The 23,735-nt window shown below is 42.0% G+C and overlaps 1 protein-coding gene across 15 annotated transcripts in view; it reads left to right on the top strand.

Annotated features, from left to right (window-relative positions):
- The window catches only part of MAP2 (microtubule associated protein 2), a 344,861-nt gene that overhangs the window by 186,554 nt on the left and 134,572 nt on the right, over positions 1-23,735 (top strand). For all 15 annotated transcript variants that reach the window (XM_032765038.2, XM_032765043.2, XM_032765047.2 and 12 more), the window contains one exon: positions 13,858-13,930. The gene's annotated coding sequence lies outside the window, so the exon portion shown is untranslated. The remainder of the gene's footprint in view (positions 1-13,857; positions 13,931-23,735) is intronic.

Raw genomic sequence — 23,735 nt, 5'->3', positions numbered from 1 at the left:
AGCTGATGCTCATTTCATAAGAACGCTGTAGCTATGCCAAGCCCCGCTCTTATGACCTACATTCCATTGTACATCACAGGCTGTGCATGGTTCAATGGGAGGCAGCGTACCCTGGCTGGTAACACTGACAATTTAATCTAGTGAACTGTTACAGTTTCCCCAGAACAGGTGGGAGCACTGTGCCAAAGCACAATGTATCTGTCTCCTGGGCTTTATGAGTCAGTGAATGATGGTGGATCAAATGCAGGGAAAGGTGACCTTCATCAGAAGCTCATCTTAATAGCCCAGGTGGCTGTAAAGAATGAAGAGTTGTTGATGTCTTAAGCTCTTTTAGGCACTGAAGTCACTGGAGATTTTTCTGAAACACAGTGACTGCAACACAGTTTGTGGTTTTTAATATGAAAATAGTTTCTGTACTTCTTAGCATTACATTGCACTGAATGGCAGAAGGGTGTGTCCCTGATTAATAAAACCGAAGGGCTAATGTTTTCCTTGTTCTCGCAAATCCCAGTTATTTCAAACCATGTGGCATGGATATTTTTTTGTTTTTAACAAAACAATCTGAAATAAATACTGTAAAGAGAAAACATTCCTGATTTTTCAACATCCCTACTAACTGAATAAGGACATGTAAAAATGTGCATTCCTTATGGAGAGGCTGGCCCCAAGTAATCAACGGGGAGCCTACTTCTTAATACTGTATATGCTGCTGAATTTAGTTAAATTATGGCTTTCGCTATCAACTACTGATCATTCAGTGCCATAGGGACTGCACAGTTTTTAAATAAACAACTACATTGCATGAGAGAGAGCTTATACAGCAAGCTTGTCTTTTAAATGAGAGAAGGCAAAATTCTGCAGTAGTTTGCGTGGGATCTGGGTTTAAAAATGAGCAGGGGCTGCATCTTCCAGGACTCATGAAGGCTAGCAGCACTGAGGAACTAATGTTCTTGGTTCCAAGGTGAGGGTGAGGGAAGGGAAGAGACAGAGGTACCTGCGTTGAACTGGGACACAGATGCTATCTTATGGCCAGTGTTTTACAGGAGATCAGATTAGGTGATTATAATTGCCTTAAAATCTATGAATAAAAGAACTGTACTTGTCTATATTTCACTGAAACTGGTGACCCTTTCAATCAATGTTCAAACCCTTACGAGTATGCTCGTTTGATGAGTGTGCATACTTTACAGGGAAAATCCAAGCATTTGTTTTTGAGCCTCCCAAAAAGCACTCTGACTGCTTTGAAGGTACTAGTCCCTGTTTGAAATCCTATTTTACAGCAAAATTATGTCTGATCCTGCCAGTATATTTATAGCTTTGTATAATTCCTCCTATACCTGCCTATGATGAGAACATGTGAAGCTTGAAATTTTCCTATCAGCCCAAATGGGCTGGCTTCACTGTCATTTGGGAGAAATGTATTTGCCAGTATTTTTTTCAAATAATGAACATTCAAATAAGGCTCCATGTTATGCAGATTCAGGCCAGGGTGGGTCTCAGGGCTTCAGTGACTGTCTTTCTGCAACCTGCCTGGACGGAGCTCACCTCTTTTCTCCCTCAACACCACTTACATCGGTGCAGTGACTGTGTGCAGAACCCACAGCGGTGGTGCTAATAAAAGTCCAGCGATTTTGGCAGCAGTGTACTGGGAACCACCCTAAAAACCGCATGTGTTGTGACTTTCATTGGCAAAAGCTATCAAAATGTTCCCCTCTCTCCACAAGCCTATCCAGTGGACATTAAGAGGAACTTCATTGCGTGGGTGTCCTGGCAGCAGACAGCCGACACAGCAACACAGATGATGGAGGCTTTTTGCTAGCATTAGCCTTCATCAGCCAGAGAATAAAACAACATCGTTTATCCTGTTTGGGTGCTCATCTTACCCAGATGAGGAGGAGGAGCTGATCTTCCCCCAAAATGCTTGTTAATGGACTTTATGAAGGCATCACTGGCAGCCTCCATCCCTTTCACCCACGGTCTCCTGTCGGTTTCTTCAAGTGCACAGAGCATTGGGGATGTTCCTTAGCAGAGGCAATGGAAGTGCATTTTGACAAGTGCCTTAGCAGCATGTACTGTGTCTGACTACTGTGCTGCATTTGACTGCCTTTATGATGCTTTTGCTATGGGTGGCCTTACTGAGACTAAGGTCACCTCCTTTTGTACAAGACATCTGTCCTGACCCACACACTTGCCTCCTCAAAAAGGCCAGCTATGTTTCTCCTTTCTCCACCCTGTTCTGGGTTGTCTCTCCCATGAAGCATTCTCACTCCAGGTGTTAGGCTCACTCGGATGGTTCTATGAGGCAGTCACAGCCTCTGGGTCTTCCAGTAGTTATGAGGTCCCTCACTCAGCCTCTTGAAGTGTGGATGGTAGGTCAAAGAGATCTTTGCATTAAGGCCAGTCCAGTCTGCCAACACAGTGTCTAGAATGGGTCAGGTACTCTTTTTATTGAATGCAAACATTGATTTTCAGCCTAACATAAAAGGAAGCCAGCAAGCACTTCTGTGAAATTCCTACCTGCTGTCTTCCCTGGTTCCGTAATGGAGCACAGCGAAGAAAAGTTCAGAGGAGGTGTGGGATTGTCAACACTTCCTAGATTGCTTCAGTACTGCACCCCTGAAATAAACTTGTATGCAGTTCCTCAGCCAGGCAATCAACTCCAGCATAAAGGAGATTAATCCAAGTCTGAGGACCAGAACAGAGTGTCTAAGACATCATTTGGGAAGGTCTCTACATTCCAGAAACTTCTCTAAAGGTTTCTGAAGTGTTTAAAATTATGTGTACTAGGATGTCCGTTCTTACGCAAGGTGAGACACACTTGGTCAGGTCCTCAGCTAGTGTAAATTCGCCCAACTCTGTTGCCATCAGTGGAGATACATGGATTCATATCACCTGAGGATATATCCCACTGTTTTTTAACTGGTGTTTCAGTTATCAGAGGGGATAAAGCCTGGCTGTATCAGCTGGATTTCCAAAAACCCAGAAAATTCAGGCGATGCTATATCAAAGAGATAAAGAAGGGAGGTGATATCTTGAGATGCTATGGGCCCTGCTTTGAGCAGGGGGTTGGACTAGATGACCTCCCGAGGTTTCTTCCTACCCTAATCTTCTATGATTCTATTAAAGATCCACAGACCTGGAAAAAAAACAGGAGGCTATGGTTCTTGGCTCCCAAAGAGCCTTTCCTTTGATTAACTGCTTTGTCCCGTGGCAGAGCCACTCCCTCGTTCCAGATTGCTAACGGAGACAAACACTTTGAAGGTGATTTACAAACTCAAGAGATTTAAACCCTCTCAGCTTCTCTGCAGTTGCTAATTTGCATGTAGATAATATATGTTAGTGTGATGTGCTATGGAATGAGTAAATTATGTAGTTCCTCTCAAGTGAACCCAGTAAAACCTATGTGTCACACCACATTGTGTTCTGTATCTCCCACATATTTTACAGGAGTAGCTTCAGGGTAGTCTACGCTGGCAGCACTTGAATGTGTTGTGTGTGGTCACAGCAGAGCGCTGGGAGAGAGCTCTCCCAGTGTTCTAAAAATACCTCCGTGAGGGGCGCAGCTCCTAGCACTGGTGCACTGTCTACACTGGCACTTCACACCGCTGAAACTTGCTGCGCTCAGGAGGGTGTTTTTTTCACACCCGTGAGCAAGACAGTTGCAGCGCTGTAAATTGCCAGTGTAGATCAGCCCTTAGATGATGTGTATAGAATATTAAAAATACTTTTTTGTGTTCCTCTACCTCTAAGATGGGTGTTTTAGACTTTGCCATAAGTATAGCTGCACCAGGGCAAACCTGTAGTGTAAACATGGTTAACAATGCTGCAGTGCAGTTTGCCCAGGTGCAGCTCACCTTGGTTTTAGAGTGGTGGCTAATATCTGTGTAGACAAGACTTAATGACCATAAATCCTTCACAGGCCTTTGAGTGAGAGAAAATATATAGCCAGATGATTTTAAAAAAGCTTTAGGTATTCCCTAATTTAGCTTTCGCACATATTCCCAAACCTGTTGAAGATTAAAAGTAATTTGTAAATGCTTATTAATTCTATAGTACAGACTGTAGTATTGTATATTCCCGTCTTCATAAAATGCAATTTGCATTAATGCACACGCCAGAAAAGACTGAGTTCGGAATTATACACCACATCGCATAAGAGACAGCCAAGGGGTTGTGTATGTTAGCCTATTGGTCAGAGCAGGGAACTGAGCGTCAGGACATCTTGATTCTAGCCCCAGCTCAGACAATAACTCACTGTGTGAGTGAGTGCAAGTCACTTAATCTTTCTTAGTTTACTCACCCATAAAATGGGGATTGTTGTGTTTTCATTACAGTCATCTTGGAAGACTTAATTAATTCTTTTAAATTGCTGTGGGATCCTTCTGATTAAAAAAATAAAAACATCTATAGAAGTACAATGTATTTTTACCTTTTCTTACTATTTGGCATGTATGTCAGGTCACTGAAATATCATTCTCAGTGTGACATACAGCAATCCGAAGAACTGCCTACCTTTAAAGTCAGAGCGTAGGAATCTCTGGAGGGAAGAAGAAAAAGATGCTCAGGAGAGGAAAGGGAGCCGAATCAGTGAAGCTTCTGTATTTCCCCTCTGAAGTAGTCTTGCCTTTTTCTCTATCTTCTTCCGCCCGCCAGCAGAAGAAGCTTTTCCCCCAAAATGAGTCTCCTCCCCAAATCTTTCTTGAGAACTTCTGGATCCCCAGGCATTGACAATGCTACTGTGAATATTCAGTAGGTTTGGGAATATATGGGAAAGCTAAATTAGGGAATATCTAGCATTTTTAAAAATCAGCTGGCTATGTATTTTCTTTTACCCCAAGGCCTGTGCAGTTGGATTTATGGTACTTCTTCCCTGTATGAGTCAGGGGCAGGAGCCACAGGAGCAGGAAAGGGAGCCACTATCTTAGGATATGTCTGCCCAGCAAGCAGGATCCTGCAGCAGCCAGTCTCAGAGCCCAGGTCTCCAGACTGGAGCTTGGAGGGGCTCATGCTACAGTGCTAAAAAGAACTGTGTAGGCTGCGATTGGGCTGAGGCTGGAACTTAGGCTCTGAAGCCTAGGGAGGAAGATAACCCTGGAATGCAGACTTGGGTTCTGAGACTCGCTGCGGCGGGATCATGCCGTACAGATATATCCTGAGACTTGTTAAAAGAGAAAGGAGGGTGATTTCCAGCTAGATGGGAGGTAAGGCTGGGAGTGGCATTCATTTCTTCTCAATCATATATCCGTTCTCTTTCCCAGCACAGCACCCCCTCTTGGCATCCCAAGATGTAGTTTGATCTAATCTATTCCATCTCTGGACCTCCTGCAGTAATTACCATGCTGTCTGAGATGGCAACCATCCATCTTGAAAGACAATGATGTAAGCACCAAATTAGTTTGATTGCTGCATGTTGCGCTGCAGCATCACAAGTGACTAAAAAGTCCACTTCTCAAGTGACAGTCCTTGCCACGGCGGGGGTGAGGCACAGGGCCAGAAGATGAACCAGGCACATTCCTGGTGCTTGAAGCCTGGTGCGTCTTCCTCTTTGCTCACTAAGATTTTCTCTCTCAGCCACCCCTCTTCAGCCTCTTTGATTCCCAGGCGCCGCACAACCCTCCTAAAGGCTGCTGCACGTTCATGAAAGTGGTTGACGTTGGCGTATTTTCTTTGCTGCTGATGTCACTCACAGCTCAGACAGCGAGAGCCCTGGCGCATCGCAGCTTTATGCACCAGACAAGCTCTGTTTAAGAACTTACTCGTGTCAGCGTGAATTTTGCTTTAGAATTCATAGCCTCACCGAGGATTATCATATTTCAGAAAGGGTTCTCAGCCCAAGGAAAGATTAAATATGGTATTTAAAACTTCTCTAGCACAATTATTTTCCCAGAATTAGGATTCTTTCCTCCTTTTTAATTATACAGATTGAACATGTATGAACTCATTTCTCATTAACCCCTTGGTACTGGAATTTTGGGAGTATTTGGTACTGAGTGGTAACGCAAAAATAAGTGAGTGGCCAGACATGAGGAATGCCCACAGCTCTGAGGTGGGGTTTCTGGCTCCAGAAGTGGAAGCAACGTCTTTCCAATGTGTGACTCTGAGATAAGTACAACATGGCATTCTGATGGTAATGATTACCCAGATTTCTCTTGATAACCGAGTCTCAAATAATCTCTTCCTCTTCCTGATGCTGTCAAGAGGAATCTTAATACATTACTTGAAAAATATGCCACTTGCTATTTTATTTCTAGAATTTATTGTATAGTGAATGCCTATAAATTCCTATGGTAGCTTAAGAGTCTAGTAAAATGAATTGCTGACTCTTTTTTTCTCTGTTCATCAGCAAACCAGGAAGAGTTCAGCTCTTTAAGCTCTAGTCTACAGCACTACTGTAGGTCTCCCTCTTACTAAGGGACTCATTTTACATGTCTCTCTCTTCCCCCTTTTCCCCCACCCCCCGAAAAGGAGTTTCCAGGGAATTTTCTCTTTCACCCTATGGAGTTATGTTTTCCTGTGAGATTTCCATGGATGTCGGCACAGTACAGCCTGTATTTCCTGGGTCAGGGAATATGAAAGTTTACCTTAGTCCTTTTTTTTGGTATCCTGCCTTGACTTGCTTTCCTCTACCCTAGATAGATGCTACCAATTTCATGGCCATCTCAGGTAGGCTAAGGCTCCTAAGAGTGAATGGCAAAAATTGCAATCCACTGATGTATCAGCAGTGGCACTCAGGTGGCAGTGAAAATCTTACGATACTTTTCTCTGAGAGACCAAACATATATTAGGACTCCTAGTGCGAATGTTTTTACTTTGTCTCTGACCAAGGACTTAAAATGACTTAAACTTTTCCTGGTTTGCTGATGAACAGAGGAAAAGAAAAAGTCAGCAATTCATTTTACTAGTCTCTTAAGCTACCGTAGGAATGTATGGGCATTCATTATACAAGAATTTATAGAAATAAAATAGCAGGAGGCATATCTTTCAAGCAATGTATTAAAATCCCTCTTGACAACATTTGGAAAACAGCCCCAGACCTGTGCTGGCTACAAAGGGGAAAAAAATGAATGTTAATGATCCATCTACCTTGCTATACATTGCAAAAGGTGGCAAGTACATCTGTACTAATTACAATTTCCTTTGCTCCTCATTATAAAAAACAATATACACCGCTACTTCAATATAACGCCACCTGTTATAACATGAATTTGGATATAACACAGTAAAGCAGTGCTCCGGGGGGGCGGGGGGTGTTAACTCCAATGGATCAAAGCAAGTTCAATATAACACGGTTTCACCTATAACGCGGTAAGATTTTTTGGCTCTCAAGGACAGTGTTATATCGAGGCAGAGGTGTATCATTTGTAGAAAGCAGACACCCTATAGTTTCATTTACTGCAGCAGTTGTCTGTGTCTCTGTAACACAGTGAGCATTTTCTAAAAACTCCAGTCCCCTCAGGGTCCTAGCTGGGCTGTTTAGGCAAGCTGTGAAAAAAACTGATGTACTCATTTCACCCTTTGCCATCCTCTTCCTTCTCCGTTTCATTTCTTTGCTGCTTTTTCATGGGTTCCCACTAATGTAGCAAAGTTATTTCCTGCCAAGAGGATGAAAAAAACCATTCCCCCTGATGCCAGTGTCGGTGATGGTACTAGCCTTCTGTTCGATAAATGATTAAACACTGTCTGCAGCATATTTCAGGCTGGAGCTGAGGGATTCTTGGGTGCCAAGAGAGCTTTGAATCTTCCACACCATTGCAACCAAACTCTGCTTCAGTCTCCTTTGCAGACTCTCAGTCACTATGTGTTCAGATGAATAGTAGTGGTGCAGAGGTGTCTTCTCACACCAGCTAACTTTTCTCAGGTTTCTTGCCTGATGAAGAATTTTCCATGGATCACTTTAGGGTAAAGGGGATTTTTAGACTGTATCCTTTTCCCGTCATTGGACAAGTGGTGCTGCTTCCAATAGGTGCTTCATTCCACTGGGAATGAAAAAGTGTTTGAGTAATCCAATCATTTGTAACACAGAAGTAATTTAATAGCTTTTAGAATAAATAGATTTATATTGGCAAGTGTTGCTCTGCTTGTTTTCGGAGCATTAGTGCTTGAATAAATTGGCTGAGCAGTGAGTATTTTCCAACAGTGTTAACAATCCAGCTCTTAGTGGCAGAAATGTTGGTAACAAGGAGAAGTGTCCTGAATTATACACCCTTCATAAGCCAGTAGAGTAGATTTGCACAGCAAATGGGTGACAATAACCTCCTTGTAGCTCTGACTCTTTCTCAGACTGGAGGGTGCTTGGCACTGATCTTTGGTTCAGAAATAGAACAAAAGGTCCCACTGCAAACCTTTCCAAAATTCAGGGCCAGCTCCTCAGCTGGTGTAAATCTGTGTAACTCTCTTGATTTCATTTGAACCTCGATTTATACCATCGCTATCTGGACTCCAGGTCTAAATCTTTTGCTGGAGCTCTCGTCAGCACCACCTGAAATTCAGATGTGTTTGACCTTCGTTTTAGTGCACTTGTCAAATTAATTAAAATTAACAGTGTATCCTAAATGATGTCCTACGGTATAGGAAGGTTCTTACATTCTGTTTGAAAATGAAGTTTTTCACTTATGTCTAAGCTCTCTGCTACTGTGAGGAAAAACAACAGCCCTATTGCAATCAGTCTGTACTCTGGGGAGGATATGATGGAAGCTTCTGTGTTAATGGATCAGAGCCCATTTGCAGCCCCACTTTATAAAGTGTTGTTGGATAAAAAGTTATAAAATAAGTTACTTATTTGTATATCACTCTGCAGGTGGAATATATACAAAGACAAGGTCCCGGCCCAGAAGAGTTTATAGTCCTAACCTCCAGTACTGCAAGCAGCTCTGTGAAGCTAATGGAGCTCTGCAAGAATGTGGAGAGCCATCTGTATGGAGCAGCTTGCAGGATGAGGGCCCACATTAGACAAATAGAGTAGTGACTAATGACAACACACCAAGTTTCCGAGGGGTGCAAGGGGAGTAGTGGGCAGATAAGAATAAACAGCCTGTGTAAGCTGCATTATGTGTTTGGGTACTAGGTAATTATGCCTGTTCGTTGTTTGTTGAAAGGGGTGTTACAGTAGTCCAAATTAAAAACAAATGTAATGATGTGTTCAGTGTCTGTAGCAAAGGAGAGATGCTCTTTTTTATTGAATGAGCGCATCAGTGGAGCTCAAAGTGCCATAGAAAGGAAATTAGAGAGACAAAATGAGTGAGGTTGTATCTTTTATTGGACCAGCTTCTGCTGATGAGAGAATCAAGCTTTTAACTCACATAGAGCTCTTCTTCAGGTCTGGGGAAGGTACTCTGAATGTCACAGCTACATGCAACGTGGAACAGATTAGCATAAGCAGTTAGCACATATTGTAAAGGGACCATTCAAGGCAGAGTGGCCCATTAACCCGTCTGCAGTCATAGGACAAAAAGGGTGGGGTTGTGAGTTACAGATTGTTGTTATAAGCCATATATCCAGGGTCTCCGTTTAGTTCATGATTTTTAGTGTCTAGTGTAGTAGTGAATTTAAATTCCTAGGCTTGTCTTTTGAAAGTGTGCAGATTTCCTTTGAGGATGAGGACTGATAGGCAACAACTACACAGAGTTAGAAAGGAAGGATCATTATTCTCATTTTACAGATGGGGAAACTGAGGCACAGAGCTGAAATGACTTGCCCAAGACCACACAGCAGGGTGGTGGCAGAGCCAGGAACAGAATACAGGTTTCTTGAGAACCGGTTCTGTATTCAGGTCTACGCGTTATTCAGCATTATGCTTCACAAGCACACAAAAATAATATGTATCAACAGATTATCTCAGTACACTGAGCAGATGAAGTTATTGCGTTATTTGCAAGCAAAACTTGGGCAAGATTTATTTCATTGTGGTAAGTGGGCAAATCTTGATAAAGGAAGTTTTCATTTTCAAGGTCATAGTGACAGCAGGTCATGAACTCTTTGGGGTGGATCATCAGCTGGTGTGCATGGTCACAGCTCTATTTGGAGCTGTACACCATGTACACTAGCTGAGGATCTGCCCCATTGTGTTCGAAAACAAGAGGACTGGATGGATTTAAGGGAGGTGGGTGATAAATTATAGCCAACATATTTTTGCAGTCCAGGATTTCCACTGTTCTGATGCAGACAGTTTATCAGTGCAGTAAATATTTGCAAGTGGCAAGAAGTAATATGGACTTCATACCGTTTAGAGCATTTAAGAGCATATGTCCAACTCTGGCCTTAGGGGACAGCTTGAAAGTACTAGTTATTTAAAACAAAAGCCTGTTCACCTGCCATACTAATTTTCGTGTTAATGCCATCCTGTGACTCAATTTACAGGTTACAGATCTGTCCCTACTTTAGTTTATATCCTTGCCTAAAATCTCGGTCTACCGTTGATAGCTATTCATATAGATATATATTCCCCCTCCCCAAGATCAGAGCTTTTAGCATTATTTGCATCAGCCATGCATCAGAGTGCCTAGTAGGGCTGTAAATGCAGACTGTGCTCATCTGTCTCCACAGCATCAATTGTTCTGCCAAGCCAGAGCAAATTTAATTAGTTTATTATAAATTTCCTCTGCATCCAGCGGATGGGTAAAATCAATGCAGGCTGGCGCTTTGGTTCCATGAATTCCGCTATTTCCACTGTAACTAATTACTGCACAGAGGTGAATGGTAGATTCTACCTAGTCGAACAGAGAAGTCTTTTGATATTAACTTCCTGCCAAAGTTTTATGAAACCGTCCTATTCAAGGTATAATAACTGCTACCTTGATATAACACCACCCAATATAACACAAATTTGGATATAACACGGTAAAGCAGTGCTCTGGGGGGGCGGGGCTGTGCACTCTGGTGGATCAAAGCAAGTTCCATATAACACAGTTTCACCTATAACGCAGTAAGATTTTTTAGCTCCCAAGGACAGCATTATATTGAGGTAGAGGTGTATATAAGAAACAAAGCCTGTCAACTGCTGGAGACCAAAGCTAAAAATTAATGAGACCAATTGATATATAACTGTAATTGACACAAACCTGTGCCAAGAACATGAAACAACACCACACACACAAACCTACATTAAAAGTACATTGAAGATGTAGTCAAGCACTGAAAAGTTAGGAAATGCCCAAATTAAAGCTGCCTGTGTGGCTTTATTTCAGCCCCTTTTTATATTACAATATAGTCTTTAAGGACGTGATCACATGCTATGAGGAAAACATCGGACATGGAAGATTTTAGCCTGAATTGTTAGTTTGATAAAGTTAAAAGCAACTGAAAACAGGATCTTATCATGGGAAGTGATGGGCACCGGCTGAGGTATGGCCCAGAATGTCAGTAGGCATAAAATACAGGAAAGCTGACCCCAGTGCCAGAAGCTGCAGAAGAGAAGGCAATAGTGGTGAGATAGTAGCAAAGGAGAAAGAAGAAGTAGGGGATAGATGGGCAAAGGGATGGTGAGAAAGAGAAAAAGAGTCCCAGAGGATGGCTAAGTCAAGTCCAGGGAGGAATTAAGAAAGAACAATGGCAGCTGTGGATGTGGAACCTGAAATGAATGGGAGAGCTGGTGGCAGTGGTTAAGGGTGGGGTGTGATGTTTTCATCCTCACTTCCAGTATTAAAAAATATCAGGAATCGCAGCAAGCATCCCCTGCATCAACAGGACCTTCAGGAGTAGCAAACCCAGTCAGCTGTTCTACACTTCAGGTTTAACTACGTACCTGGCCAATGTAATGAGTGACATACTAAAGTTAAAGTACAACAGGTCTGCGACCAGTCCCGGGTGTCTTCTAGTAGGACAACCCAGACCAAGGAAATCTGAATCTGAGACCTCAGCCTGATCGTTTCCTTCTGTGCTCTGCTAAGGAAGCAGCACCATGCTCAGCCTCCTGTAGGGGTGAGGAAACATCTCAGATCATTCTCTCAAGAGGTCTAACTAAGCAGCAGCATGGCTAGACCCCAGTGGGAATTCTCTCTGGCCCTTCTCAGCCAGCAGGCTAGTTAATGCAACGTGAGGATTTTGTGAGTGGAGGATAGTTGGGAGAATGATCCTTCAGCTTCTGAGAGATTGCAAAATACCATGCCAGGATGTTGTCCTCTGCCACTCTTTCTTTGCACCATAAATGGCTGTATCGTCAATGCTCAAGATTCCCCCAAGATGGGAAAATCCTCAGACAGGATAGACAGTTCATAGGCTCCCCAGTGTAGGGGCATGGCTGGAGCATGCTCTGCTACTGCCGTCCCCATCTGACAGATGTCTTTTTGGGGACATTACCAACTGGCTTCCTTTAGAACAGCTCTTAGATGTCTCTACCAGAGCCAGTCTACAAACAGCCCCTTGGTGCTACCCCCACCTGCTGCATTCAGAGAAGGCTGGGCACAGCGGAAGATCTGGGTTATTGTATCTTAAATTACCAATCTTTGGGAAATAGTGATGGGGAAATGGCCTGGGTAGGGACATTATTAAGTGTTATAGTATCAGACACCCTGTGATGTTGTCATAAACAGATAGCTAAGGGTTAATGTTTCTTTCACCTGTAAAGGGTTAACAAAGAGAACCAAACACCTGACCAGAGGACCAATCAGGAAACCGGATTTTTCAAAGCTCAGGGGAGGGAATGTTTGGGTCTTTGTCTTTGTCTGGCTCTCAGCTATGAGAGGGGATCTTTTCTATCTGTAAGCTTCTAATCTTCAGTTTCAAAGTTGTAAGTACAAAGGTAGAAAAAACAATAGGCTGTTATTGTTTTTTTTGTATTTACATGTGTGTAGTTGCTGGAATGTTTAAATTGTATCTCTTTTTGAATAAGGCTGTTTATTCATATTTTTCTTTTAAGTAATAGCCCTGTGTATTGTCAACTTGATGCAGAGATCATGTTCATGTGTTTTTTCTTTCTTTTTTATATAAAGCTTTCTTTTTAAGACTTGTTTGGGTTTTTCTCTCTGGGTAGGCTAAGGAACGAAGGGGAGGGGAATTCTCTTTGTGTTAGACCTACGGAGGGTAAAGCTCTGCAGCACCAGGGAATTGGTGGGAGGGGGAAGAGAGATAGAATCATTTCTGTTTCCTTGTATTTGTGGGTTGTCTCTTTGTGGAATAGAGGAGACATGCTTCTTGGTATTGTGATGTAAAGAGATTGCATCAGTAACTCTCAGGTTAGCCCAGAGAGGAAAGTCTGGGTGGGAGAGAGAGGGGGAAGGGAAGTGGGTTATTTCCCTTTGTGGTAAGACTCAGGGCTTCTGAGTCTTGGGGTTCCCCAGGGAAGGGTTTGGGGAGACCAGAGGGAGCCAAAACCCTGGAATTTTTGGCTGGTGGCAGCAAGATCAAATCTGAGCTGGTAATTAAGCTTAGAGGGGTTGATGCAGGCACCCAGATTTCTGGACGCTAAGGTCCAGATTTGGGAAAGCTTACGACATGGTGGCAGCGAAGTGGGAAAAATAAGAATCCAGAAGCCAGTAGGAGTATTATATTTTTCTTTTCTCTGCTAGGGGCTTTTAGCAGAGAGAAAGGGTTTGGTTTTAAAAGGAGCCAGAGAGAAACATTTTTTTTTTCTGTTTCTCTCAATATGCTCAGGTGGCTTGCATATTAAGCAAGGAGACATTAAGGTGACATTAAGGGTCTTTTGTTAAACAATAGAATTCTGATTGGGAATTAAGTAAACCCAGCAAACACACACAGATAAATGAACTGGTTTGACTAGTTAATTTGCATGTCAAAGGTTAGCTAGAAGAGAAGTTAAACAAAAGGAGCTGCTAGGCAGACATTATTAAGTGTTATAGTATCAGACATCCTGTGATGTCATCTGAGAATAACTGGAATATATCGGTTTATATTTCTTCACAGGAGCCAGAGAGCCTTCCTGGTTCTTTAACCACAGGACACAGCAGCCTTGAAGCTTTTCCCTCTGCTTAAGCAGGTAAGACCTTTTCACTTATTAACTGGGAGTCCCACAGCCCTGTTCTGTTCTGTTCAATATACTGCGCTCATCACCGTAGATCTGAGCCTAAGTGGCTACATGGGTAATGCGATTAACTCCCATCACGTTTGTTCTCATGGTTTCACAGAAGGGGAAAATTCGTGAAAGGAGGCAGCATAAAACTCCTCATGGCTTGTGGCATATTTTGTTTTACATTGGTTCATTCCTGCCTCTCTGCCCCCTGCATTTTATTTTACTTGAAAGGCCTTTGATATCTTGCTGGTGGGAGGTGTCACACCCACTGCAGTCTGAACACTTATCTTCCCTTCTTCAGCCTAGCAGCAACCTAGTTTACAGATCTGCAGGAAGAAAACATGAGACACCTTTATTCACAAGGATTACAATACAAAAGAGGGGGCACTGTTACTGTCTATGACACTTGTTTGACCTATCTGGAGTGCCCTATCCAGCAGTAGAGACCAGTCATACCACAGAAAGAGCTTCAATGATTTGGAGAAGGCAGAGCAAGGACAACAGATGTTACAGAGTTTAAAATAACGAGACTAATTAAATAAGCTGTACTTATTCTCCTTCTTGGAAAAGAAGAAACTTTGAGGCCAGTTTTTAGGATTATGAGTATATATCCTGTGCTGCACAGGTTCTGTGGATAAGTATAGACATTAGATTTCTAGTACTGCCACCCTACATGACTATCAGTTCAATTTAGATTATGAGCAGAGAGAGGCCTTGTTCACAGTCGCAAATGGAATCAAAATCCAAGGGACAGAATATTAAACTTTAGGAAGTGGAAGGGGACTTGGACTGAATGAACAGCAATGTGCACCTGTGCCAAGCAGGTGCAAAGCGCTGCCATTCTGTTTCGGTAGCATTTTGCACCCCCGTTGCCCTTGCTTTGTGCAGGTGTAAATGATGGCATGAGGTGCCTGGCAGTGGAGGAACAGGACCCAGAGTATAGAGGAATTTGAGATGCCTGAAGAAGGGAACACTTGAGCATGTTGGGAAAAGCAGGAACATAGAATGATCCAAAGCAAGGCTGGGCTAGTTGGTACTTTCCTGTGCCTAACATATCTTGTCTTTGCTCAGGAAGGTTAGAAACCATGTACTCTAAATCCCTTAAAAAGTCACAGTGAAAACAGGGAGAACGATCTTCAGCTAGGAAAAATAGTCATAGTGGCATTTCCAGTAGTGAAGGTATGCCCATTTACTCCAGCTGACGACCCAAGCCAGAACACTGGACATCTCTTTGTGAAGTTAAACTTCATAAATTGTTGTAATAATTAACAAAGAAGAGTTATTCAGGGGTCTGTAGAAAGGCAAGCTTGGTTTTGCTGAAAGTTGATGGGCTGTGTTTCGGCTATCGTCTTGATTTTGTTAAATCCAGCATAAATTGGGTCTTCAGTTGATGGACTATAGGATTATGGAGTATTTTATGTCTTGCAAGTTTTGTCTGCTCACTTGTGACTGAAATAACACTCTCTTACTCCCCGTTAAGTAATCCATGCCCTACTTCTCAGTCTACCGAGAGAATTAAAGATTAAAAATGGCAAACAACAGCTCCAGCATTAGAAAAATGCAAGTATGGTAGTGGACAATATAGAGTGAAAACACTTTAATAACATAAAAGCCATTCAGTATATATATGGAGGGAGAGAGAGAGGAGCCTATTTGACACAACACCAGGCTCAACATTGCAGAACTATATTGAAGAACAGACAGAAACCCAGCCATTTGTTGAACAAAAGGAGCAATCCCCCTTTGCATAGTACTTTTTCTGAATAATTTCCATCCCTTCAAGTTCATAGGTGTCATCAAGGTCTAAATTTGGCTCATCTAAGTATTAAGGGATTTATTAAACTGATGCACAAGGAAAAGACAAAATCTCTGTCTGCATTCTCTGACTCCTCCCCCTGAGCCTCCACAGTAAATGAAGCAATGGCCCCTGACATCCTCTGCACCATTCAGTCCTGTCTCCTTTTGTCATAGCCCCTGCTGGAGCTTCCTATGGGGCAGTGCAACTCCACACCTCTCAAGATGCACCTGTGCTTCCCTGGCACAATCTAGCCCTAACAGAATTGGAGCTTTGTTTTGAGATCATCATTTTCTGTGTCCCAGGTTCTAGCATTCTGTCATTAATATGCTGTGGGGAAGATTCTGTGCTACAGCTCCTGAGAGGGGAGGAGGGGAGATGCATCCTCTGGATTCTGGGTTGCTGCAGAAACTGCAGCTGAAACTGCTCTCGGCATAAGCTCTAATTTCTGACAGTCGCCCCAGGGCTGCCAGTGGGCTGCTCACAACCCAGAATTCCCATAGACTGTGCCACGGGTAAGGGCAGCATGCAGCGGCTTACACTGGTCCTACACTGCTCCTGTCTATGGCAATTCTTCCTAGGCCTGGCAGATCCTGTCACTGGAGTAGTTTATAGGGACTGGAATGAAGGCCAGAATCTGCCTATAAGTGTTGGTATTAAAGTAAAGAACAGGCAGGTTTATTCCATGCATCCTTCTTTCATAGCTAATAATCTGCACAAAATAAACTCCAGAAGTGTCCCATCCCAGCATGCACTGGTTCTCATAATAAATCTAAAGATGGCTCTTCAGATACTAATTGATTGCTAGTCTGGAATGTAGAAGAGATATGGCCAGAATTCATAGCATTCTTATTGAAAAAGATGCCATTAGCAGGAGGCCATTTAAATAGTACACAATTGCTTTTCAAAACGTGGAAAGAACAATGCCACAGCACTTACCCTTTTTGCACAGGTCACTGTACCTGTGCTGAAGAAGAAATAATGGAGCTAAGACAATTTATAGCAGCTGAGATCTCATTTATGAAACTATCAGGCCAATTTAATCTCGCTGAACATCTTTTTTTGTTATACTTGAAATTGTGCGGCGTCTTAGGTATCTTTTGTTCCGATAGTGGTTATTTTAGTCCTGACAATGGAGACCACATCCTACAGGCAGGTATTTGGGAAAGCTTTTGGAAAAGAGGCTAAAAACCCAAAGAAAGGATAGTAGTTACTTGGATGTTACAAGGGTAGCCCTGGTGTTGGGTGATAGCAAGATGAGGGAAAACATAGCAAAAGCAGAAACGTAAGTGTCTCTTTAAGCCACAGACCTTTCAGCATGGAGACTCTATGGAGAATCAAGTTCTAGTAAGTAAGGATCAAGGCTTTCCTCAATAGGGAGAGTGAAGGGTTTTAAATATGATGACAACTTACTTACCTAAATGTAGGCCAGGTACCCAACTGCCTGCTGTCATAAATAGATAGCTAAGGGTTAATATTTCTTTCACCTGTAAAGGGTTAACAAAGGGAACCAAACACCTGACAGAGCTTAATACTAGGAAACAGATATTTTCAAAAGCTAAAGGGAGAGGAATGTTGGTCTAGTGTCTTTTGTTGTGCTCTCAGCTAGAGAGGGAATCTTTTCTATCTTTCAATCTACTAAATCTTCAAGGTTTCAAAGGGTTTGAGTATTTCAGGAAGCGAAGAAAACGAACAATAGGCGTGGTTATTGTATTGGTTTTTTTATTAATCGTGTGTGTGCTGAATGTTTAATTGCGTACTCTCTTTGAATATAGGACTGTTTATATTCTATTTTCTCTATTTAGGCATACCTGTTGTATGTCACCTTAATTGCATGAGATCATTTTTACGTTTCTCTTTCTTTCTCTTTTTATATAAGCTTTCTCACTTATTTTAAACTTGTAGTGACTTTCTTTTTAAAGTTATGGGCAGGCGGATAGGAATCTGTCCAGATATTCTGACTTCTCAGGAAAGACTGGGAGCGTAGAAATCGGGGGAAGGTAAATTGTCCTCTCGGTTTTTGAGTGTTTCAAGGGATTGAAGCAGGGAAATCTCCTAGTATACCCAGGGCGGGAAAATCTGGGAGGAAGTAAATAGCAGGAAGGGAAATGGTTTATTTCTCCTTGTTTTAAGAATCCAAGGGATTTGGGTTCTTTGGGTCCCCAGGGAAGGTTTTGGGGGGACCAAAGTGTACCCGGCACTGGAATTCCTGGTTGGTCGCAGGCTATCAGATCTAAGTTGGTAATTGAGCTTAGAGAGTTCATGCTAGCTTCTCAGTTTATGAATGCTAAGGTTCAAATCTGAGTAGGAAAGCTATGACACCTGCGAACCATTTCAAGATAACAAGAAGAATTGTAGCACTTTCCAAAACTATGTCAGGTTGACACTGCTAATGTCTTTGGAAGGGATTATACTTTTATTTATGTATTGCTTATACATGCATATCTTTGTTCCTGTCTTGCTGAGTATTAGAGTCACAGGAACATTGATGGAAAGGTATTAGCAAAAGTTATTCTGCGTTACAGGCTCCAGAACACCATGCAGCCAAGATGTGTCCAATTCCATCCTTGAGTGAGGGTTTATATGTGTCATATTTTTGTCTGAGTTAGACTGTAAGCTCTTTGCACAAGAAACATCTCTTTTTCAAGTGTTCTGTAAACTGCCAGGTACATGTACAGCCTTTAAGAGAAATAAAACGTAGCTTTCATTACAGGTCTAGTGGTTCCACTTCTGTTTGATTGGAGTGATGCGGTTGTCAGAGAGGATTTTATGTTGAGTGGTTAGAGCTGGTTGTCTTGAACTTCAGTGACATGACACTGATTCATGCCAGCTGTGGATCTGGCCATAGTATCTATATATAATAAGTTTTCTTGATTTTTAGGGAAAGAGATTCTTGAGCCTTATCTCACTGTGCCTTAGGTTATACTCGTAAGCGTTCAGTATCTCTGCCACAGCGTGATGGGAAGAGGGGAAATGACACTGAGAGAAGGTGAAAAAAGAGCACAGAACAAAACGTAAATTATTACTAAGTTTCTGCTGCCAACTTTTTTCATGCATTTCCCCCTACCTCAAGTGTCCCCAAACCACCCTAGGGCAAGTTACTGGCAGCAGTACCCCTCTGGCATGTGTTTCTTGTATTTATCAGCTAATAACCCATCCGCCACACTTTGAGAAGGAATCACTCATAGTTGTCGAGAGACAGAAAGGAGGAGGAGTACCTGTGTCTGCTGATTCTAATAAATAACAACAATGATAATAATTATAACTCTGCATAGTAGGCTGAGTCACCATCATATTCACCAAACTTATTTACAGCTGGGAAGGAAGGTTGTTTAGGATAGAATTGTACAGGTGGAGGTGGTACCACTGCTGCAAGTTCTTCAGTAAGTGCCACAGTAACTGATAGAAAAAAATACGTCCTTGGGTGACAGCGGAGGTGGGACAGGGGCGCAGGGGAAGCACTCTCTTAACCCAGGGTAATCAAGGAATTTGACCCTGGGTCTTGTAAGAGTTTTCAGCTGGAGGCTGAAGTGGAAGGGTTGTTTGATTGCTGGTGGTGCCTTCAACAACAACAACAGCTTTTGTCAGAGTTGGCGGTCAGCTGCTGGGCAGTCTGCTAATGGCACTGAGTAGAGAAGCAGCAGAAATTGGCTCAGGACTGGTTGATGTATTAGTCTTATCTACTAGGACCTACTGAAGCTGTGGTTTCTTGTTTTGTTTTTGCATCCTCGCCGGTGAAGTTCACATAATGTTTCATGGAAATATGATAACCATTTGCAGCATTAATAATGGGGTTTGCACACACAAAAAATGTAGTGGTTTAGGATGAACTTCTGGCTCTGCTGTAGTCAGTGGGAGTTTCCGCTGACTTCAGTGGGGCCAGGATTTCACCGTTAGCTTGTAGAAGAAATTCTGTGTACTTTGAGGCTTTTACAGCATCAAGAATTGGGTTAGAAACTTATAGGGAAAACAAAGTTATTCAGAAATAATAGTATGAATTTAAGAACAAAATGCACTAATTTTGGAAGGGACACAATGCCGCATGCTTCAGGGCATAAGCCAACCACTAACTGTTAGGAATTAGGAGATATCTTTGCCTGAAGGCAGGTTATCCTATAACTGACCACTGCAGGGTTTCTTGCCATTTTCTCTGAAGCAGCTGTTATTGATGGATACTGGGCTACTCTAACTGAATATGGCAGTTCCCATGTTACTTTGTTCTTACCAGGAAGCATCATGATGTAGATGGAAATAATTATTGTCTGGATGCAAAGCAGAAAAAAAAACATGGAAAAGAAGTGGTGTTTTTATTCCACTTTTGAAAAAACTTGAAATGGCTTTTTATATTTTATTTTTATATTAAGATATTCATTCAGTAAACCATAAAAAGAAATCTATTAGTTGTAGAAAATGCGATGCTCTGAACTAAATCTGAATTTCATAGGATTAAGCAGGTACATTAGGAAGTACCCCAAAGAAATGGGTAGCAGTAGTGAGAGTTGTTATAGGTGTTCTCTTAACCTTCCCCACTTTAATACAACATATTAGAAGAACAGATATCTGAACTATAATGTTTTTTCCAGAATAGTAGATGAAAAGAAGCCCTTCATAGTCATGACAAAAAGTCATAAAACCGTCCCCCTTAAGACCAGTTATTTTCTTCATTGTTAATACTTCCCACACTTTGCTGGTCCCTTCTTCCTATGTAGGAAGATTTGGGTTGGGCCAGTTTATGATTAAGACAATTTCAGCAGCCAGAGAAGGAAAATAAAGGTGGGGCGGAGGGAGGGAGGACATCATTATTCTGTTTCAGCTGATATCTACACCGCTTTCTGCCACGCTGACGTTAAGTCAGGTTATTTGTCTGTAATTTTGCATCTTAAGGAGTAATCACATCCCTCCCTAAGAAATTGAACTAGAGGGCTTTGTGTCAGTCTTATATGAAAATTGCACGTCTGGATGATGTTCAACCCTTCCCTGTCCCCTGGCATGATGCAGAAGATCTCGGATAGTTTTCATGGTGTCTTGGATCATCTACCCATATAAACCACAGGCCATTCAGTCCCTTTCTCACAAATTGATGTGTGATGTTATTCACTACCATACTATCAGCTCTCCCTGCAGTACTTCACTACCAAAACCTTCTCTCGTTTGCCCCCCGTTCCTCCTTTTATTTTTTAAATGATTGAGCCCATCTTTTCCTGGGGATAAATATTTGTTTTTTACAAATATTGCCTGACTTGGTTTAAGCCACTTATAGACTGCCTTTACTTTGTTCTGTGTGATATTAATTAAAACAAAACCAAAAAGTAGTCCACCAGATTAATCACGGTGAATCAGAAAACTGGCTACTAAGAACTTTCCCCATATTTTTTATTATCCCTTATGATTTTTTGTTGCAATAGTTGTATTTTATTATTTGAATTGTGGTAGTGCCTAGGAACCTCAGCCGTTCAACAGGACCCCACTGTGCCAGCTGTTGTACAAACACGAAAAAAAAGGCAGTCCCTGCTCCAAGGAGCTTACAGTTGAAGTATGAGGCAAGAGACAGCAGGTGGCAATAGAGAGACCAATGGGCCAGCTCATGTCTAGTATACCTCCTTCAGCTTAAATTGAGTTACCACAGGGATTCATTTGGTCTACTGTCGCAATGAGCCAATTATTATCACAGCTCCAGAATGTTGCATATTGACCAGATACATTAAAAACTATCCTAAAGAGTGGCCCAAAATTTGAATCAAAATGATTTTTTTGAGGTTCGGCATATTCGGTGAACTCATTTCCACTGGAAATGAAGGTACCAAAAGGGGCCAAGAAAGGCTGTTCTTCTGCTATTTTTGGCTTGAACAAAACATGACAATAGTAGGAAGGTCATGAGAAAATCTCAATAGAATGAGCCTTTCAACCTGCTTTCCAGCTCAAAGATGTTCAGGTAAATCTGTGCCTCTTGCAGATAAGCATCTGTACTGTTGAATGCCTGAGTCTACAGCTTGGATTCAAATCCAGTTTGAATTTATCCCAGCACTAGAGACTATAGTGCAAAACATTTAAACACACGACTGCAGTGTTTGTGGGCAGATAGTTTTTGACTCCTTGTATGTGCAAAAACTTATATATCTTGGAATGTGGATCAAACTAGAGAATCAAACCACCATTAATAAGACTCGCTTTAAGGTGATGAACAAACTTTGAAAACCTATTATATAATTGTGGTGAAGGAGTGACAAAAGGGAAAGTTCCACAGAGACAGTGCAAAAGGAGCAAACCAGTGGGTCTTGATCTAAGGAACAATCAAGAACCCTCTCAAACCTGAAATAAAAATCATTCTTACTGCTTTGTATTACAGTAGCATCTAGAGGCCTCAGCTGAACTGGCATCCCTAACACACACAGTAAGAGGCAGCCCCTCCCCCAAAGGGCTTACCATCTAAAGAGACAAGACAGACAAAGTAAAAATTATTATCTGCATTTCCTCAAATGGGGAACTGAGGCATAAGAAGACTTGGGGCTTGTCTACTTGAATGTTTAGTTGGCAGCAAGCTTGGGTGTAAATCTACCCTGCACAAGCCTCCCATGCTTTAGCTGGCCGTGTGCACTCTGCTGATATGCAATAACAGTTCATTAATGCACTTTGATCTAGACCTATTTCAAAGATGTCTAGATCAAAGTGCTTTAACGGTTTCAGCAGGGTCCACATGGAAGGTTAGTGGGGGTAGATTCACACTCCAGCTTGCAGTTCATGCAGACAAGCTTTCAATGATTTGCTGAAGGGTACACAGCAGGTTAGTAGATGAACCCAGATCTCCTCAGTCCTGCTGCAGGGCTTTAACTATAACTTTATCCTTCCTTTTCTAAAGAGTGCATATATTGTATGGATGAATACAGTAAGTATACAGTGGTGTAAGTAGAAGGAACACCTTGCAAAACCTTCCATTTAAAAGTGACAATCTTGAAGTCAGTTTAATCGGTTCAGGGCTTTCAGCAGAGGATGAAAATACTCAGTTGTCTCAGAATCCTTTGGCCAATTTTGGTCAATTACATCCGGCTGATGCCTTACAGAAGAAGGCAAATTACCAAGAAATCATAATCTCAACCATGTAGAGATAACAAAGGGGAAGCCTCTTTAGGCACAGTACCTCATAATTGCTAATGCCATTAATCTCCTGGAAAATCCATGGCTAAGAAAAATAGACTTGAGGTTTTTTTCCTTGACCACAAGAGAGAAGAGAACTTTATCTTTAAACATGCTGAGGCCCTGGGAGATTGTAACATTCTCCTACCTATCGTTAACCTGATAAGGGCCTGATCCAGTGTTCATTGAAGTCAATAGGAAAACTCCCATTGATTTCAGTGGGCATTGGGTCAAGTTTTGATTATGATGATAGGGCCCAATTTTGAACCCAAGTGATATCTGGGTGTAAAGTCTTTAGAAGTCAATGGAAATAATACCTATGTGTAGCTGAGGGCAAAATTGGGCCCATACTGTAGTTACAAGTAGTAACCTGGTTCCAGATTCTAAGCTGGTGTAAATCAGGGTAGCTCTATTGTCTTCACTGGCTCTGCGTTGATTTACACCAGTGGAAAATCTGGCCCTAGAGTTTACTACATTCCAAGAAGACTGATGGTGGAAGTGTTAAAAATTGTCTCCTAGCTGCATAATTTATAATCTTGCCTAATTTAAAGGGTTCCCATTGTTTCATAGGCCATCAGAGTGTAAATTTAAAAAAAAGATGTTCACTAATAAATACTGTACTTTCAATTTAAAAAACAAACAAACAAACAAAAAACCCCAACACAGAACAATTAGCAAATAGAATAGAAACCGGACTACATCATACCTATGACATAGCTATTGCATCACCAAAAACATACGTGTGCCATTCTGACTGGCTGTCGGATTTGGGAACACCATTAGCATGAGCAATAGCCCTTTTGTTTTCAAACCAGATCCTCCATGGAATGTGCGTGTCTGTGTATA

This window comes from Chelonoidis abingdonii, chromosome 10 (assembly GCF_003597395.2).
Source record: "Chelonoidis abingdonii isolate Lonesome George chromosome 10, CheloAbing_2.0, whole genome shotgun sequence".
Lineage (NCBI taxonomy): Eukaryota > Metazoa > Chordata > Testudines > Testudinidae > Chelonoidis > Chelonoidis abingdonii.
The sequence above is the reverse complement of the archived record's forward strand: the minus strand, read 5'-3'. Positions and strand labels throughout refer to the sequence as shown.